A 5,141-nucleotide genomic window follows, 5' to 3' on the forward strand; every position below is an offset into this window, starting at 1 on the left:
TTAGGCTGTTTATCATTGATAACTGTTTGTCAAAACATCTTTTTCCTATATTTTCAAAGCCTCCAGTTCTACATATAGGTGCCATTTTGCAATTAAAATATGAAAGCAATATTAATCGAGCAATTTTATCATCAGCTTCTATTTTCATGGTCCTTTTTACATATATCAATTATAAAAGCATTAAATACAGTCTCTACAGGATTAAGAGGTAACTTTAGGTAATACTTCTGAGTATTTTTATAAAATCTTAAAAAGAGGATCCTTTTTTATAGATTCCAAGTAACATTAATGTAAATTGCCAAATATTAACAATGTGGACCAAACAATTTACCTGTATTTTATTTATTGGAAAAATAATTTTGTAACCTCTTTATCAGTAAAAGATTATTATTTATGGGTTTATCTTAGCAACATTATTTAATAAGCTAACAACCCAATACATTTCAGGTGTTATATTTCTATAGAATTAAACCAAGAATTTCTAGAAAGCAACTTAAATTGCAGGGCCAAATTTTTAGTAATGATCAACAGACAAGAGCATATCTAATACATAGTTCATAATTATGAATTCTGTTCCTTAGTTTATCTACCATGAGAATCCAAACATTTATTAAGACAATCAAAAGGACAGAACATCCTTTATATAATGAATAATTAATATCCCTGGAAATTCAACAGCATTGACTTAGCATTCCATGTCTGACCGAAACCATTTTTCACCAGAAGTTGGGCCCGTTTAAACTTTTAGGCGCTAGTCCCTCTCCCGGATTCTGCTGGCTTGGAGCGAGCTGAAGCTGTGGCTTAGCTTTGGCTCCGTCCAGTGCCCAGGCTCTAGTGCTGGTGCCCGCCCGGGCCGCGCTACATTGCAGCTCCACCTCCCATCGGCCTGTACCTGTCCGCCCGCCGCTCCGAGCTATCTTGTGCATGTCCACCATTGCCGCCGCTGGGCGCGCGCCCCGCATACATAAACTCATGTTTAAACTTCCTACTCCCATGAAGGGACTACCTAATGAGTTATTCCCACCATAAGGGAAAAACAGAAAAACATTTCCCACAAAGGGATCCTAAATATTGAATTATTTCCATTCTGAGGGAGAAATAAAAAGCATTTGAATCAAAATAAGCAAACAGACAGCAGAACTTCTAACCTCTGGGCTCTCTTGCTGTTCAGCCAGCAGCAATGAGGCCTACCTGCCGATTCTTTGTAATTCAGATGCTGCACTGTAGAAAGAGCTCAGAGTTTCAGCTATCCTGAAAATTCTACAATTGGAAAAAGTCTTTTCTTCCTCCATTACCATTGGGAAGAGGCTTTTCTCTTTCCTTCATCCTTCCTCTACAGGGCCCCAATCTTTAGGCCTAGTTTCAAAAAATTTTTCCCCTTTTTACCGGGAAAATCCTTTTTTCTTGATTAAAATTTTTCTCCCTTTTCTAACAGGAAATTTCCTTTCCTTCCTTCTTCTCTTTTGGGAAGATTTCCTTTTTTATTTAAAATCTTTAGCTGTCTTGCCCTTTCTTAACTTCGGTGCCTTCCTGCTTCAACAGTCCAATCAACTGACTGTGAGCTAGCTGCACCCATTTCAATTCATCCTCATCTTTTCTTTTTTCTTTAAATTGCTGGCCAGCCTTACCTTTCGGGTGTCCATCAGCTTGTCCCTTCTTTCTCGGATCTCGGTGGGACCTCCATTTGTAACGGTAACGCCCGCGTTACTGTCACCCGTTCACCATGTCCGAGCGAGGGGCTGCGGATAAAAAATAGAGACAAGAAACAGCGAGTCATTCGCCACGGCTGTAAGCCGGGTGCCAGCCGAATGCCGTTTATTGAAAGAGGGAGGAAACCTTAAATACAGGCTTACAGCACAATGGCGGATCCCCGGAGGGCAGAAGTTTGCTACTGAATGTTCTACATTCTTGCATCTAAGCTGTTAACGCCCAATATGCAGGATACACAAACAAGGAACTTCCCTAAAGCATTCAGGAGGGTGGATACCGGCAGGGAATTAGAATAGGGAGGACATCTGGTCAAGGTCAGCAAGCAGGCAACGGCTTTACTCAATATGGGAGGAGACCAGGGCCCTACACAAGACAATCTCTACATTTCAGGGTCCTTCATCTACATCAGACCTGGAACACCTCTGCTTTTGTGTAAAGTAACACAGTCACAGGCGAGGAGGCCATTTTTTTCAGCCCACCAACTGTCTACTGGGGTAGACTCCACCCCCTCCAATTCTAATAGTTCGTAACACACACCTGCTTGTGCATTTTCTGAGTCGCTGGATCTCGTCAAGCCTCAGAAAGTGGGACAAAGACATTTCCTCCAGTAGTCCATTCCATTAATGGTATGAACAGGCCTGCCCTAGATCCCCTGCCCACCCCACTGCCTCATGGGTAAGTCACTAGCCACCCTAGATTCCATCAGACCCCCATTGCCTCACAAGAAGCCACCATGCTTGATCATCTTGTCCCCGCAGCATTTCTCAAACTCCACCCCTCTTGCCATATCACCTCCTGACCCTGATATTAGCAGAACTGCACCCAGTCCACACTCTCCTGCCTCCACATGCATGCTCCAGCCGCCCCTTGTAATCCTCTGTGGTCTCTTTTTAACTACAGATTTGTTAGTCCCCAAAAGATGGCTATGGAGCCCCAAGAAATATTTGATGAAACATTTGACCATATGAGATGTTGATCTGAAAAACCAAAAACCTATCAGAAGAGATTCCCAGCCACAGTGCTTAACAAGAGGAGTGATTTGGAGTGAATCTCGTCTATATGACTTGTGTCGGTGTTTAAAGGAATTCTGTTAGTCTGGCAAGCTGAATCGTGCAAAATATTACACGAATTATATGTGTAATCACAGAGTCCTGAGCTGCAGAAGGTAAATCAGCAAACTGACTCAGTATCTCCTCAGCCTGGTCTGAACCCATCACTGCCACCAAGTGGCAAAAACTGACATTGGCTCAAGCGAACACTGTCTCCAGTGCATGCCTAAGGTAAGAAGAACATCCCAGACCTGCACTGTCCCAGCAAGAACCTGAGGTTCTGAGAGTGATTAGCATGACTTTCAGGCCAAAGCAAGAGCTGAGAAACAAAAGCCGTCAAACGACTTCTGACGCCACAGAATTTTTTTCCTTCTTTTTTCAACTTAAAATTCTAACACAATGCCTTGTTTATTGGACATCAAAAGAGATATGATGACATATAAAGTTATTGCCAAAGAAACAAGATTGTGTCTTTAAGAAATAAAACCTACTTTTCTATTATAAATATATGTATGTATGTGTATATATACATATATACAATGATTATTTATAACACCTCTATGCCATGTGGTTTGAATAAGGCAGTGTGCTCCATGCCCTGATCCAGCTAGTAACTGCTTATGCTGACTCATGATGCAATTCCCTGCAGTCCAAGGTCAAGCCCACACTGGTGAGTACATTCCATTTTGCCTCAGCTCTGGGGTTCCTGGCTACAGAGATATGGACTTATCCTCTGCAAGACACACGAGAAGCCAGAAAAAAAAAAAAATGTCTTCTTCTGAGATAAGAAATACAACACATCGTATGTCAGCATTAGTCTGGCTATATTGTCTGTGCCTGTTTCAGGGCCTGGAGTTGGGACAAAGGAGAGAGGACAGGAGACACAGATGTCCCTGATGAAAATCCAAAGATTGAGGCACCCCCCCCATCCATTCCAATGGTGTTTCTGTTAAAGTTCCAGCTCCCCTAATAAGGCCATATGCCTCCCTCATCTGAAGAAATTCATACTAGTCTCACATCCTTGCAAACCAAGGGATAAGATTAAAATGCTGTTAAACAAACATTAAGATGGTGTTTTATTTGACTGGATTTTTATTTTTTTCTTTTTAAGTTTAGAGCATTTGAATTTCTTTCTTATTATCATTTACATACCTGCCATTCTTTTCTAGTTTCCTCCCAACATAATTGGACAAGGCAGCCTATATATGCTTGGCAAAAGAGATTGACATGTTATTTTTTCAAATATTTACATGTTTTTATGGATGTGTGTGTACCTGTGTGTATGGCATGTGCATCATATGCATGCAGAAGCTCATAAAGGCCAAAAGAAAGCATCAGGTCCCTTTTACAGACACTGTGAGTCATCATATGGCACTGGAAAGAGAACCCAGGTCCTCTGGAAGAGTAACCAGTGTTCTTAACCACTGAGCCCTCTCTCCATGTTCCCATTGCCCAAACATCTTATTCATTATTTTTAAATGTTTCATCAATATTTTTAGAAGGTAAGGTTTCTGTGTTGTAAACAATTTATATATATATATATATTTCAATCTTTTAAGTGTTACCATCCTCTTAACCAGATCCTTATTTTTAAAGATCTATTTCTATATTATTTTTGTCTGTATATATGTGTGTCTGTGTGCATCTGTGTGTACCACATGCATGCCAGAGCCCACAAAGGCCAGAATAAAGCTTCGGATACCCAGGAGGTGGAATTACAAACAATTCTACCATGTTGGTGCTGGAAACAACCCAAGTCCTCTACAAGAGCAGCTAGTGCTCTTAACTGCTGAGCCATCTCACCAGCTCCTGGATCTTTATTTGTGTCTACTTCACCTTATGAATGCTGAAGAAAGTATGTCGAATTCTATGGCCTCTGAGTATTGTCAGGTTCCCGTCATATACAAGGTGTTCTGAATGTTTGCAGCATGTATGTTGAGTTCACAGTGGCTCTCACTATTATATCCCCAGTGTAGCTCACACCGCTGTCCTAACGTTGTTGCTGTACAACTTACCTTACTTGAAATGAGGATAGCCACTTCCTTTTTCTTCCTGATTGATAACAAATCATCTCCCATCTTTTTATTTACCATTTCTAATTAGTTTTAGGTATTTTCCTTATTTATAGTATATTGTTGGATGGGCTAGAGAAACACACTTTGAGACATCATGTTTCATCTGTTCATGCTTGCCATAGCCTTGGTGGTTTTTCTTCTGTACTGTCATGTCATACTTTCAGCTCTTTCTTGTTCAGCTGAACCAGTGAATTCCATGTGATCTGAGGGAGAGCCAGAAGGGTGAACGACAGCATGTATCCTGGAACTCTTTAGAAAAAGTGTCTTCCCTTCTGGAGTTGACAAGATCTGAAATTAGTGCAGCTGT

This window comes from Peromyscus eremicus, chromosome 8b (assembly GCF_949786415.1).
Source record: "Peromyscus eremicus chromosome 8b, PerEre_H2_v1, whole genome shotgun sequence".
Taxonomy (NCBI): domain Eukaryota; kingdom Metazoa; phylum Chordata; class Mammalia; order Rodentia; family Cricetidae; genus Peromyscus; species Peromyscus eremicus.